The sequence below is a fragment of the Sus scrofa genome, chromosome 1 (genome assembly GCF_054392235.1).
Source record: "Sus scrofa isolate SSC_HxYL_T2T_F1_AM1 chromosome 1, Sscrofa_HxYL_maternal_Yorkshire_Landrace_v2.0, whole genome shotgun sequence".
NCBI classification, from domain to species: domain Eukaryota; kingdom Metazoa; phylum Chordata; class Mammalia; order Artiodactyla; family Suidae; genus Sus; species Sus scrofa.
This window is the reverse complement of record NC_139383.1, coordinates 211,421,687-211,436,925: the sequence shown is the minus strand read 5'-3', so window position 1 is coordinate 211,436,925 and position 15,239 is coordinate 211,421,687. Positions and strand designations below refer to the sequence as shown.

At 36.6% G+C, this 15,239-nt stretch overlaps 1 protein-coding gene and 1 long non-coding RNA gene across 6 annotated transcripts in view; one reads left to right on the top strand and one right to left on the bottom strand.

Annotated features, from left to right (window-relative positions):
• LOC106509137 (uncharacterized) overlaps positions 1-15,239 on the top strand; it is a 67,168-nt gene that overhangs the window by 33,659 nt on the left and 18,270 nt on the right. For 2 of the 4 annotated variants that reach the window (XR_014841626.1, XR_002335668.2), the window contains exons 2-4: positions 11,722-11,851; positions 12,582-12,638; positions 13,420-13,602. This is a non-coding gene — a long non-coding RNA (uncharacterized LOC106509137). The remainder of the gene's footprint in view (positions 1-11,721; positions 11,852-12,581; positions 12,639-13,419; positions 13,603-15,239) is intronic. The other 2 variants (XR_014841625.1, XR_014841623.1) reach the window with 1 other exon arrangement.
• Positions 1-15,239, bottom strand: part of CDKN2B (cyclin dependent kinase inhibitor 2B) — a 139,583-nt gene that overhangs the window by 120,005 nt on the left and 4,339 nt on the right. For both annotated transcript variants that reach the window (XR_014836572.1, XM_085009891.1), the window contains exons 2-4: positions 8,944-8,987; positions 6,857-7,009; positions 5,559-5,670 (exon numbers count right to left, since the gene is read on the bottom strand). The gene's annotated coding sequence lies outside the window, so the exon portion shown is untranslated. The remainder of the gene's footprint in view (positions 1-5,558; positions 5,671-6,856; positions 7,010-8,943; positions 8,988-15,239) is intronic.

Genomic DNA, 15,239 nt, shown 5'->3' with positions numbered 1-15,239 from the left:
CTCTTACATTGTTGGTAGAAATATACATTGATGCAACCACTATGGAAAATTGTATGGAGGTTCCCCAAAAAACTAAAGATAGAACTACCATACAATCCAGCAATACCACTCCTGGGCAACTATCCAGAGAAAACCATAATTCAGAAAGATACATGCACCCCAATGTTCATTCTATTTACAGTAGCCAAGACATGGAAGCACCCTAAATGTCCATCAACAGAGGAATGGATGAAGACGATGTGGTACATATATACAATGGAATATTACTCAGCCATAAAAAAGAACAAAATAATGCCATTTGCAGCAACATGGATGGTCCTAGAAATTATCATACTAAGTGAAGTTAGGCAGTTAAAGACAAATATAATATGATATCACATGTGTGGAAGGTGATTTTAGATGTGGAATCTAAAAAAAAGATACAAAGGAACTTATTTGCAGAACAGAAACAGACTTAAAGACTTTGAAAAACTTATGGTTACCGAAGGGGACAGGTGCAGGGGTGGTAGGGATGGATTGAGGTTTTGAGATGGGCACATGCACACTGAGATATATGGAACAATTGGCCAACAGGGACCTGCTGTATAGCACAGAGAGGTATATCCAGTATTCTGTGATAATCTATGTGGGAAAAGAATGAGAGAGAATGGATATGTGTATATGTATGACTTGGTCTTTGCTGTAGATCAGAAATTATCAAGCCTTTTAAATTAATTACACTCAATAAAACTTAAACAACAGCAACAACATAGTTGCCAGGGACTGGGGGATGGGGTCATAGAGAGAGATTGGTAAAAGGTTACAAACTTTCGGCTATAAGATGAGTAAGATTTGAAGCTTTAATGTAAAATTTGTGACTTGACTATGGTTGGTAGTACTATATTGTATAACTGAAATTTGCTAAGAAAGTGGTACATAAATATTCTCATCCCAAACAGAAAAAGATAAATACCTGAGATGGTGGATGTATTAATTAACTAGGTGAGAGGAATCCTTTCACAATGTATAGATATATTAAATCATTATGATGCATACTTGAAATATCTTACAGTTTAAGATGTCAGTTTTACCTCAAAAAGGTGAAATTAAAAAAACCCAAAACATATCAAAAGATTAACTAAAAAGACATGGGGAGTTATTCTCCCCCTCCTTGAGGGTGGAGTAATGAGCATAGATTATTTGGAATTCTTTTGCATGGGAGATTTTTCTCTATTTCCTTATTTACTTTTTTTTGTTGTTGTTGTTTTGTTTTTTTGTTTTTTTGCTATTTCTTAGACTGCTCCCGCGGCATATAGAGGTTCCCAGGCTAGGGGTTGAATCGGAGCTGTAGCCACTAGCCTACGCCAGAGCCACAGCAACGTGGGATCCGAGCCGCGTCTGCAACCTACACCACAGCTCACAGCAATGCTGGATCGTTAACCCACTGAGCAAGGGCAGGGACCGAACCCGCAACTTCATGGTTCCTAGTCAGATTCGTTAACCACTGCGCCACGACGGGAACTCACTCACTTACTTATTCATTCATTTCTTATATATCAGTATGTACTCATGGATATTTATTTTGTACTTAGGGTTATAATCAAAAACTTCTATTTATTTGGTTGCTCCAATTGTTCCAGATTTGGCCATTAGGAGCTTTTTCAGTTGGCTGTTGTATGTCTTTGACCTCTATCAATATAGGGTTGTTTTTTTTTTTTTTTAATAACTGTCTTAGTTCCTGATACTATGAGAAGCTCCAAGATTATCTTGCATGTTTTGTTCCTTGGTACCAGAATCAGCCATCTTTCCAAGGAGCCCTGATTCCTGTAGTTAGTTTCCTTTACTCAGAAACCAAGATCTGGCCACTAGGCATACTTATTGCTACTAGGTGCAGTTGCTTTTAGAATTTCTCAACTGACAGAGCGAGGTAAAGTATGGGTGTCTAATAAGTGGCAAATATACACATATATAAGTATTTCTATATGTAATCACTGGTATCAAAAGTAACCTAAACATGAGTTCATGTTTATGTTACCAACTCTAATCCATTATCCCATGTACAGTTCTAGCTTCCTCTTCCTAATCTGTATGTTGCCACTCCAACAGTGAGAAACCTTGCTCCTACCATCTGCCAATTCCACCATACAAGTAGAGCAGTATCAGATTGTTAATTCAGTATCCCTATGGAAAAAAACCTTAATAACTAGAGTGTTTTTGTGGGATACCTTTCACTTCGAGTCCTAGAGACTCCACTCATTCAAAAGTTATTTTGTCTGTCCATTGATTTTTAACTCTTATTCTATTGCATATTCTATCCATATTTACTTCCTGTTCTTGGTTGTCAGTCATGAAATTGACATGGTAATAAAAAGAACAGGTGGTATATGTGAGAGAATTTCAAATTTCTTGAGGTCATAAAATATGCATGTGGTTATATTTATAATAAAGACTTAATAAAGCAGAAAACCCAATATTAGATTTCAGATAACAAATGGTAGGAAAAATGTTTATGAATGATAAATCCTACCAATACATGTAAAGAAGTAAAGTTGGATGGAAGTCATGGGCTTTAAAATATTTCTCTTCTTTTAAATTTAGTATTCTCAGCAAAATGAGTATAACTTCTGTACCACTAACCTTCTGCCATGGCTATTGCTTAAATTACATAATGTGATGTAAAGATATGTGTGGGATTCAGTCTCAAAAATCAGGTAATACAAATATCAAAACATAAATATCACAGACATCTCATGCTGTCATCTTATGAAATGCTCCACAGAACTCGAATCAACAGTTACACTATCAAGGAAGTATCTGGCTTTCTTGAGATAGTTCTCACATTAAAAATAATAGGAGAGAAAAGTAAGTGTATGAGATTCTGACAGAGCACATGTCAAAATCATCCCCCCAAATGTTCTGCTTTTCACTATGTTCTCATTACTCATTGTTTTTCTTGCTTCAATTTGGTTTCTAACTTTGTTGGCTGAGTGTCTATTTGACCATTTAGAAGTAAATGGTCTTCATCAGATTCACAAACAACTCACTGAATTTAGACATTAAGGTAGTTACTACGCTTCAAGTAGAAAATGATATTTTGATGCTTGACTTTATAGAATACAATGGCTGAAAAACTTATTAAACAAAATAAACAAGCCAATAAACAAAAAATGCCAGCTCAGTTCATGCACACATATGTCACACTGTTGACATTATTTTTGATTCACAAAGCACATGCATATTAGACACAGAGAGAACTTAGTGTTTATTGAGTTAAAGAGTAGGTAAATAATATCTATCTATCTCAGCACAATCCTGTATGTATAATAGTCCTCTCTCCCTTTAACAATGAGAAGGTTGAGGCTCAAAAAGATAAAGAATTACTTGAAGTTATATTGTTAAATGCTAAAGTCAGACACAAACCTAGACCTTACTCATCAGAAGGGCAAGTACCCTGTCTATGATCCTAATGATAGTCTCAGCAGTACTAGCATAATGGTACATAATAGCTGCTATTAAATATCATTGAGCAAGAAAAGAAAAGAAAAGGAAAGACGTGCCAGGTATTTGGAGGAACACAAATTCTACAGAAGAAAAAAAAAGGTAAGTATACAGCTTGATAAGTGTTCAAATAATAAATAAAGAGATTCAGGATAGCACAAAATCACATCAGATAAACCCAGAAACTAAAGGGTTTTATATGTTCATTTCCCTTCTCACCATCATATGAAGTGACAAATTTAGGCTCTTTCAATATTTCAGTGACATTTGGTTCATTCCTGCAGAAGTTCTAGTCATTAGTTATTTTTATCTTCCTTTTATGTCATTTTTTTTCAACCTCCTTCCCTTTTCAAGTGTATAACATCAAACTTTCTTGGTGTAAGATAAAAGATTTTCTGTTTTTCTTTTTTTTTTTTTTTTTTTTTTTTTTTTGGCATACGTGTGTGTATAGGGAAATGGTTCTATTTCTTTTTCTTTTCGGTGTCTTCCTTTCCCCTGCCCCTGATTTTAGAACCTAATATTGACTATCATTTCGTTTTGAGAGATAAAAATGCCACAAAGATAATAATTTTAAAAATAAAAGTGAAAAATTACATCAACTCCTTCTTTCCCTACCTCCTTGGATATTACCACAGTTAGCATGAGTCATTTTTTTCTTTTTTCCCCATGCACATACAATGACTAGCCTCCTGATCCATTCATTGGCCTAAGTTTGATGCCACATTGATTCCATCCACAAACTACTAACTGGTAAGTAATGGCTAAAAACTGATACTTTGTTATGATAATATCTTTGAGCCAGTTATCAACATGAAGATTTTCCTCCAATTTCTCCACTATCTCAAATAGCCGTTCATTCTTCCTGTCTCTCATCCCCACTGACACTGTGTTAGGGTACAATCAGCTATGTGTGAAGTCTCCAAAATGGTTTCCTGTACTTCACCATCCCATCCTCTGCCTAATTCATCCTCCTCAGTATCTCCAGTGTCAGCTTCCTGCAGTACAAACCTAAATTGTGTTTCTCTTCTGCTTAAAAGGCTTTGATATTTGCTATGTTTTACCAACTTAAGTCCAAATTCCTTGAGAAGCTCTTAAGGCTGTACCAGAGCATTTGGGACCCTAACTCACATCTTCTTAACCTCACCTCTGATTCCAGCCTGGATGCAATAGGCATTTGGATTTGCCTCCTTTCAACAGAACCTCATCTCAAACGAACATGATGCATTTTTCACTTTTCACTCTAGGACTTCTCCAATGCCACAACTAGGAATGGTACCCTACTTGTTAAGTTCACAAGGGGAGCCCTCACATTTATGAAAGTTAACTCTGAGGGAAATCCTCAGCCACTGAGGGATGAAACCTATTGGTAAATTCTTCCCTCAGTTGTTCTAGCAGCTAGCTCTGAGATGTTCTGTGCTTCCCAGACACAAAAATTAAGCCAGAGTATGTCAAAGCTGGGATATTTAAAAAACAGATTTTTATAGACATTTTCCCCTTCCCCATTTTCTCTGGTCCCCCACTTATACTCTGGGATTATTATCTCCTTGACGGAGGCTTTGCTTTTTGGCACAACCAAAGCTAAGACGTATATAGTACTGGACTCTCACTAGGGGTGAATTAGCATGAAGCTTTGGGCAATTTGAGATAGCTAGGGTACTGGCAAAGTGTAGGTCAATCATGGGCATTTCTTGGCATTCACATGCTCAGTGATAATGGTGAATGACAATTACAGCAACAGTGGCCTGATAATAGCAAGATCTCCAGGGGCTTAACCTACTCTGGGATGAATGTCTGCTTCATCCCCCAGGTCTATAAACCTAGACAAGTAGGTTTTATAACTTCAAGATCAGTTTCATCAATGAAGACTTCAGCTTACTGTATTAATTTCTATCTATTGATCACATGTAGAGATTGTGACTGACCATCACCTTGAAGACTTAGAGGCAGATGCCACTTATTCTAGGGCATAGGTATATCTAGTGTTACAAAGTTATAGACTGAATTGCTTCTGGATTCTAGACTCATATCCTCTTAGCCTTGTCTCTGATGTCAGAACATATGTGGTGGGGAGTTTGGTTTACCTTAGGTTGACATCTTTCTTCAATCACTGGATGTTTTGCACTTTTGCCTTCAGATTTTTCCAGTGCCACAGTTGCTTTTGGGAAGCCTTCTGTTCAAGCAGGCATGCTTAGTCTGGAGGTATATAGGAATTTATTTACCCCAAAGTAAATCTCAATTAATGTAGGTTATGAGCTATAGATAAAAATCACCAACCCTCAGGGAAATAATTCTTAAGTATTCTACATCCTCTTTAGAAGATTCTAGGAAGGACTCAGTGCTAGTTGTCTGCAATAGTGATTTTAGTAATGCATCTCTGTGTTTGCTTTTTCATTTTCCTCATTCTTCCCAGCCCCTCATTTGTGTTCCATGTTTATAAGTTCTTACCTGAGGCACTACCTTTGGGAAAACTCAAGCTAAAAAAAAAGTCTTGAAATTCCAATATGTCTCTAACCTTCATTTTTCTACTCCTTTTTAAATATTGCTTTTCCTTGCTGCTTCTCTCTTATATGCCGAAGAAATAAATGGATAAGTAGAAGGGAGGGACCATCAACAAACAGAACAAACTGAATATCATTTATTCAACAAACTGAATAGAGTTTCCACAAGGACTTAAGCTGTCAATTGCAAGGGTCCACTGAGTAACCCAGAAAATGGTTAAAAATAGATTGTTTTGAAGTTTTTTCTCCATGAAAAGTCTGTTTTTATCTCTACATCTGGTATACAGCTGTCGTCCTGAGGGTTTTTTTTATTATCCTCATGTGCCGAAACATCTATTTCTTACACTTCACACTTTCTTTCTTGGAGCACTTCTTCAATAATCTTAAAAAGGATTCATAGGAGGTAGCTCCTTTTTTTTCTCATCCTTGACCCTCTGAAGAAACCTTTAATTTTTTTTTTTTTTGTCTTTGTTGTTGTTGTTGCTATATCTTGGGCCGCTCCTGCGGCATATGGAGGTTCCCAGGCTAGGGGTCCAATCGGAGCTGTAGCCACCGGCCTACGCCAGAGCCACAGCAACGCGGGATCCCAGCCGCGTCTGCAACCTACACCACAGCTCACGGTAACACCGGATCGTTAACCCACTGAGCAAGGGCAGGGACCGAACCCGCAACCTCATGGTTCCTAGTCGGATTCGTTAACCACTGCGCCACAACAGGAACTCCTAATTTTTTTTTCTTCTACACAATTAAAGAGACATGGAATTACAGGCTAGAAATTATTTTCTTCAAATATTTGAAGGCAATGTCTTCTCATATTCAGTGTTATTATTGAAAAATTCCAAAGCAGTTTTGTTTAGAATCCTTTATATGTTATTTTTTACCTTCTCTGGAAGCTTATAGAATCTTCTTTAATTCCCATGATCTGAAATTTCAAGTGACTTGATGAAGGTCTGTTGTTTGGTTCTGATCTCATTTCCACAGATGTTTGGTAATCCTCAGAAAGCTTTAAATTATTCAATTGTCTTTTAAATAAACTAAAAGAAGAAGAAAGAAAAGAGATAGTCTATATTTACTCATGTTTAATACTTCTATTGCTCTTCATTCTTTCCTATAAATATGAGTTTCCATCTGAGGTCATTTTCTTCAACTTGAATAACTTCTTGCAGGGCAGACTTACTGGGTAGTAAATTTTATTTCCACTCATCTCAAAAAGTTCATTTTCAAAGGCTATGTTCACTTAACATATAATGTTGTTTTGATATATTTTTTTGTTTAAAAAGATCCCCATGTTTATATATATTCTATTGTGTTTGTTTCATTGTGTCTAATGAAAAGTCAGGCATTATTTGTATTCTTCTTCTTCTGTATGTAATTTTTAATTTTCCATTTAGCTGCCATCAAGATTTATGTTTGGTTTGGTTTTCAGTAGTTTGATTATGATGTGCTTAGATATAGTTTTCTTTATATTCATCTTGCTTAATGTTCACCGAGATTCTTGGATATGTCGGTTAATATTTTAAAGACATATTAATATTTGTAAATTTTAGGCCAGTATTTCTTCAAATATTTTCTACCTCATTCTCTCTCTCCTTTTAATGGAAGACTTCAATTATATGGACATAGACTTCTGATATTAAATCATAGTCATGAAGGTCTTGTTCAGTTTTTTTCAATTTTTTAAAAATAAATTGATCCTAAAGTTTTCGATGCTGATCCACATTTTACACCTCAAATCTTCAATATGTTTTTAAATTCATTCAGAAATTTTTCACTTCAGATATTATATGACATAGTTCTAGAATTTTCATTTTGTTCTTTTAAAGTAGCTTTTATTTTTTATTTGCTATTCCGTATTTGTTCAGTCTTTACAGTCATAATTTCTCTTAATTTTTGAGCATATTTATGAACATATTATGAATATCCTTTTCTGCTAATTATGACATGTGAGTCATTTCAAAAAAATTGCTTTGTCTTAACCACTTTGTATCTTGACTATAGGTCACATTTTCCTTTTTTTCCCCTAATTTCTAGCTTTTTTATTTTTAGGGCTATACCCACAGCATATAGAAATTCCCAGCCTAGAGGTCGAATTGGAGCTCTAGCTGCCAGCCTACACCACAACCATAGCAACACCAGATCCGAGTCGTGTCTACAACCTACACCATAACTCATGGCAACACTGGATCCTTAACCCACTGAGCGAGGCGAGCGATTGAACCCACAACCTCATGGATACTAATCAGATTCGCTATGCTGAGCCACAGTGTGAACTCTCCAGCATTTTTAAATTATATACAATGCATTGAAGATAATTTGTTGTAGAGATTTTAGATCTTTACCTTTGTCAACAAGAATGTTGATTTTATTGTGAAAGGGCAACATTAGCTGAAATCTCTGCTCAATTTTTCAGTCTTTCAACAGTTGCTCTCTGCTGGGTTATTTGGAATCTACTCCATGTGTGTATAGTTAAGTGGTTAGCCAAGGATTTGAAAGGAGTTTATATGGAGATTTTGGGGCTTTCTCTGTGGTTTCTCCCTTTTAGGGCTTTCTCTGTTTGATATCCAGTCACTGTGGCATCCCTCAATTCCTTCCCTGACTCCTTAAGTCAGAAAGACAATGCCTTTCTTTATGAATTTCAGCCATCTTATACTACATGGACTGAGAAATATCCTCAGAAGAAAAGTTTTATAAAAGTAAATCTCGACCCAATGAAACTGCCTTCATTCAAGGGTTGAAGAATCTCCATTTTGGACTCCATTTGGCTCTACTCAAATATCTTTATGTAATTGTTTTTATTCTGGTTCAGGGCTTTTAAAAAAAGTTTTATTGAAGTATAGTTGATTTATAAGCTTGTAATAATTTCTGTTCTACAACAAAGTGATTCAGTTATACATGGTTCAGAATTTGAGGGTTAATACAGGCATTCAGCCATTCCTAGAAGCAGATTCTACTATTATAAAGCTCTTACCTTGTCATGTATCTCTTTAAAAAACTTCAGTGGGTCTTCCTTGTCTATAGAATAAAAATAGATTTGTTAGACTGGACTGTTTAAAAAAATTTCCCCACAATAGACCCATATTCTAGCCAAACTGAACTGGTCTCCACACATTCTTTTCACTGTTCTCCTTTCCCATATAGCTCCTTAGAATAGCATTTCTCCTATATTTGTATGTCCAAATCTTGACTGTCTTTCTGGATCTAACTCAAATGTCAACTGGTCCGTGAAAGCCATCCTTATCTCCCAGTTTGAAGTGACATCATTTCCCACTAAACTATCTTTTTATTTTCTTATAGTTCATTATTCCATTCATTTAATAAGCCATGCAAGTGTCATAAGCCATAATGAGCGCAGAGGTTTAAAAGATGGATAAAACAGGACTTCTTGTTGTGGCTCAGTGAGTTAAGAATCCTACATAGTGCCTATGAGGATGCGGGTTCAATCCCTGGCCTCACTCAGTGGCTTAAGGATCTGGTGTTTCCCCAAGCTGTGGTGTAGGTTGCAAATGCAGCTCAAACCTGGTGTTGCTGTGGCTGTGGTGTAGGCCGGCAGCTGCAGCTCTGATTCGACCCCTAGCCTAGGAACTTCCATATGGCACAGGTGCAGCCCTAAAAAGAAAAAATAAATAAATAAAAGATGGATAAAACACAATCTCTATCCATGAGAAACCTCTTCATAAGGTGATAGAGAAACCCAAGTCAATCAGAATGTGATAAGTACTGTATGCAGAAGTTGCTGTGGGGAGAAGCTCTGAAGAGGGAAGACAAACTCAGACTAGAGTATTAGGGACAGCTCCTTGAGTCAAATATTCCTAGACCTGAGTCTTGAACAATGAAGGAGGAACATTCCTTAAAGAGAAAACTATAAATGTGTAGGCAGGTAAGTAAGCATGAATATTGCATGCTTAGAGAAATGCAAATTATTTATATAACTTGCAAAAAGTGTATTGTGGGTGAATGGAAAAAATCTGAAGTCATCCTTTTTTCTTCATTCTCTATGTCAAATTCTTCTGAAAGTACATTTCCTTCTCCTTAATTCCCATGTTACCATCTTAGTCCAAATCACCACCAACTTGCAATGGATTTCTGAAATGCCCTTATAACTAGTTCCCCTGCTTCTATTCTTGTACGCTTAAACATCAGTTTTCACTCCACAGCCCAAGTGATCTTTGGAATATGTAAACAAGATGACGTTGCTCCCTTGCACACAATCATTCAGTAGCTGCCCATGGCACTAAAAATAAAACCTGAACTCCTTGCCATGACCTCCTCCACCACCTGGACATACCTCCAGTTATGGGCACTGCCTACTATCCTGACCTCATTTTTTATGCTTTTTTTCTGCCTTAATGTGCTTCAGATGTTAAGCCTTTTTCTCAGTTCTCAAACACTCCAAGAGTTCCTCTTCCATAGGACCTTTACATTTGCTATTCCCTCTGCCTAGAGTACTCGCCTCCTAGTCTTTATAGTTGGCTGCTTCTTATCTTTAATTTCTTAGGAAAAATATCATCTCCTGAGAGGGACCTTCACCTCCTCAGTCAGATGGTCACTTTAAATTGTTCAGATCACTTTGATTATCTCAAATTATTTTATTTACTTATTTGATATCTCTCTCCCACCAGAACCATATTCTTTATTTTCTTCTTTTTATGGCCACACCTACAGTATATGGAAGTTCCTGGGGCAAGGGTCAGTTCAGAGCTGTGGCTGTGGCCTAATCCACAGCCATGGCAACACCAGATCTGAGCTGCATAGGCTACCATGCTGTAGCCTGCGGCAATGCTGGATTCTTAACCCACTGGGCAAGGGATCAAACCTGTATCCTCAGAGACAATGTTAGGTCCTTAAACCACTGAGTCACAAGGCAAACTCCAGAACCATATTATTTTTATAAGCAGGGGTGCGCTGTATATTCTTTAACCTGCTCAATGTCCTGGGAGGCTGACTTCTAAAAGCTGCATCAACTGAGTTTCCCAGCCCTTTGGCTTTCTATTGAATTCATTTAAATGGAGACCAGAGGGCAGAGGGAAAGTTTTAGTGGTATCTGTGTTTTCCTACCAAAGGTCACAGCTCCTTTCAGGCAGTCCTTTCCTACAGCTCTTAGATTTATCACCAATTCTTCTCTCTGAAGATTTAGGCATGGGTGGTAAAGTTTGGCTACCTGGCTTCTATTCCTAGCTGTTGTTAGTCCCAGGATGCTTGTTTTCGCTAATGCTGCCCACATCATTTACAAAGAGACCCTTCATTTAACTCTTTAATTATCTGTTTCAAGGACCCCAACTCCTTTCTGGGACCTTGAACTTTGTTCTTCATGGTATTGGCAGTACTTAACCCAGAGCCTGGTATAGGTAATGATCAGTATCTTTTTGCTGCATGAATGAATGATGGGACATTTTTGTTCTATAAACAGAATCTATGAAGCTGCAAGCTCCTTTAATATTTTTAAACTAGGATTCCAGGTTTAAAACTTCTTAAAGAACTAAACTTCTTGAGAGCATAGTCTTTTGTTTCATTTTTAAAATCTAAGCCTAAGATATGGTGAAAATTGGCATCAATGTTTTTTCTTTCAAGAAGTAATTGTATGTTTGGTTTTCAGAAACACAAACATTATTTTTAATATTTGCTATTTCTTGGAATCTGAAAAATAGATTAAAAAAACATCTATTTTTACAGGTAAAGAAACTGAGGATCAGCTCTGAAGAGTGATTGTCCAAGGGTACTACCGTATGACAACCGTTTTGTCCTTCAGATTTCTGCTGTCTTGATGATATTAGAGTGTTTCATCAACTATTAAGTTAATCCTCAAGTCAGACTTAACCCCGGAGACACCTGACCCTTAATTTTTTTTTCCAGTTGCACAAACTTGCCATTTCATTCTGGTAATCAAAGTTCTTATAATTACAAAAGATTTGGGGGAAGCAGCTGCCACTGAGTTCAGTCTTGCACCAAATATTATCCCACAAAGGTCCAGTTAAGCTCTAGATAGCACTAAGCATTCTCTCCTAGGTACTCTAATCCAGATGGTGGAAGCTGTGGCAATTTACCCACAGGTCCTGCTCCTCCAGATCACCTGCTGGGTGACTCCTCCATCCTGCCTTCTGCAGGGTCAACCCTCCCCCAAGGTGCGTTGATCCCATAAGTTTGTATAGTATAGGTATACACCATGTAGACAGAGGCAGGAATAGCTATACAGGATCTTTTTCACTTTAATTATTTGGCTGTGTCTTGTTATGACCTGCTTGTGGGCAAGGACTGAAAGTTAAATGCTTTGACTCCTTAGGACCTAACAGAGTGCTTCTGGACTTGGTAATCAATCATTTAATTCTACTGAATAAAAAAAGAAATTCTTCAAATCCTGAACTTTATACTAATGTCATCAAGGCTACAATGATAAGCTGGCTCATTCTAGGCATGTTTTGGGATGTGGAACTAAAGGAGTAATTTAAAAACTTGGAATAAATACAATAAAATACACATTATGGTTACAATGATGTATATATGTGTACATGGGACAAGAACAAAAAAATTAAAATAGGTTGTTTTAGTGTAATAAAGTTACCGAATAATCTTTATATTTTTTTTTTGCTTTTTCAAAAAAACATTTTAAAGGATATGCAAAATGAATACAATGTTGGAGGAGGAAGAAAACTTGGAAGAAAATGATAGGTGAGTAACAACAATGATTAAAGAGCTGTGATAAAGAGAGTTATAAATCAAGTGGTTTCCAGGTTGCAGAATTTGGAAAGAGACTTACTTATGTGAGGAGGCTGATCTACAAAGGGTGATGACCATCTCCATTAGGGACCAGACAGGAGGCACCAGATTTAGGTTACAGTATGAGGGATTTAGATAAGAGAAAAGGAAAAATTTTCAGACAGTGAGATTTGATAGACACTGGAATGTGTAACTGGGGAAGCTTGTGGAATTTCCTTCTCTAGTGGTCGTTTAAAAATAGAACAGCATCTCATCTGCCTGAAGGATGGACTCTGTTTGACCTTTCAGAGTATCCACTGAACTCAGAAGGCACATACACCTTTGAGAAGGAAGTAAGCTTGAATTACTGTGGGTAGCTTGTGATATGAAAATAGGGTGAATAAATTTCATGTTTAATTTGATTTACCTATGTCGTATATGTAAACTATGATGGTTACAGTTCTTCTTACTTTTCCTCTCAGTTGAGTGTTTTCATTTTTAAGGCTTGGAGATTAGGGTTTAAGTAAAAATACTGTAGAGAGGGAAGGAGGAACTCATCTTACTTATAGAGCATATTTTTACAGGGACATAGGTAAGGAGAAAAAAAACATTTTGGACAATTTAATTTTTATTACACTTCCTGTTCTAAATAAACTAAAAAAAAAAAAAAAAAAACAACACTGACCTTTCTGTTGACTTTAGTATTTTTAGGGTAAAATTTTAAAAAGTAATTTAGTCTACATGTTTCTTAAAGTTTTTTTGGCAGAATTGGTATTCCAAACTGGAAGAGGTTCTCTGTATTTAATTTCCTCTCCGTAAGTTTACCTTCAGAAGTCCAAGTGTGAGGTCAAGCCTTGGGTTGCCGGAAATGGTAATGTCCTTTACTGTCTGAGCACCCAGACAGCACTTAATGAAACATCCTACTTTGTGGACATTGGTAAGGATTTAAGTGCTTTATCTATTTCCTTGTACTTTGTAATCCATGATTTCTATATTTAAGAAGACTTAAATAAAATTATATGTAAGTAGGAGCTGTGTTCTCTATATTCAGATTTTCAGTTATAGGTGATGTCTCTCTTCCTTCCTAAAAACCAAAGGGTACTGCAGGTCAAAATGGACGTAAGTTTTATAGAACTCATTATCTACCTCAAGAAAAAACAATTTCAGGGTTTTCTAAACTTGATTTCTTTTTAACTCTGTTTTGTTGACCTCAGGACATTTATAGGTTAAAGCGGTAGATCACAATATCTTCTGTTTGTAGAGCTCTTCAAATTTGTCAAAGTGCTTATTCAGCTAATATGATCTTAATAAGAACCTCATGAATGGCATGATCTTATAGATGAGAAAATAGAATCTCAGTAAGGAGGTGTAACTTGTGCAAGATCATAAAATTTGAAAATGTAGAGTTAGAAGCACTTCTGATTTCAAAGCCTGTGACTTTTCCATGGCACTATGCTATGCTCTTTGTGAAAATCTGTGATCTTCCGGTGTTCTATTTTTTTTCGTATCTTGACAATATTTTTGCCTCTGATTCATTCTGAACCAAAATCAGAGACCATTACACTAATGTTCTTATTGACAAATAGAAAGTTGTGCTAGCATTCTCATAGAATAAAATACCAAAGATTAAAAAAAAATTGCTGTTCCACACATTAAGTCATGAAAAGTTTTGATAGGGTACTCCATATGGAGATTATAACCTGTTACAATTCATGTTAGTGACTGATTATTAAGCAGCATTTTTTAAAATTAAAACTTTAATGCATCAGTCTCTAACAGAATGTTGAACACAACTTCTATGTCCCTGGCTCTCTGTCCTCCGTGTCTTTGGGGTACAGTGGCTTTATTTCCTTCTCTAACATTTCGGAAGTTTGTTTAATACTGACTCAGAGGAAGCATTCTAGCTGAGTCCTCACATGGTCTTGTTTACAGCCCCGGAGTGCACATAATAGATAAGCTACTGATTTCCACAAGACCCCCCACACTTCCTGGGTGTGTGGGTGTGTGTGCTTGCGCCTGTGAATTAAGATTGTGCAATCTCCCTGCTAGCTGCATCAAGTTGCAAAGTCATTTCACATCTCAAGTATTTCTCCAGCAAGCCTAATTTCATAAACCAAGAGCCATTGTATTCCATAGGAGATGTGCTAGTAACTAATAATTAACACTGAAAAGCCCATGAGTTTATAACAAGATCAAACCTGATATTGAGGCAAGGAGTAGAGAAATTTGCCTAAGGAAATATTGTGAAATCAAGCTGCAAATAGCCATAGATGAACACTGTTCCATCTGCGGGATTTCTTTCCTAGATTGTAATTACAACTACCACTTATAGAGAGCCTAGTTCCATGGCACGAACTCTGTTAGGTCAGCATCATCTTATTTCTTTTAAGTGGTACCCCTGAAAGGTAAATATAACTGAAACAATTTAATAGAAGACCAGAGAATTCAAATAAGGTTATCCTGTGTTGTTGCCCCGATCTCTCTTTTTGGTTCCCTTTTTGATGTTACTCTGCAAGAAATTTAATTGTAGGTTACATAAAGTATAGTAGAATTTATTAGAACTGCCACTGAATA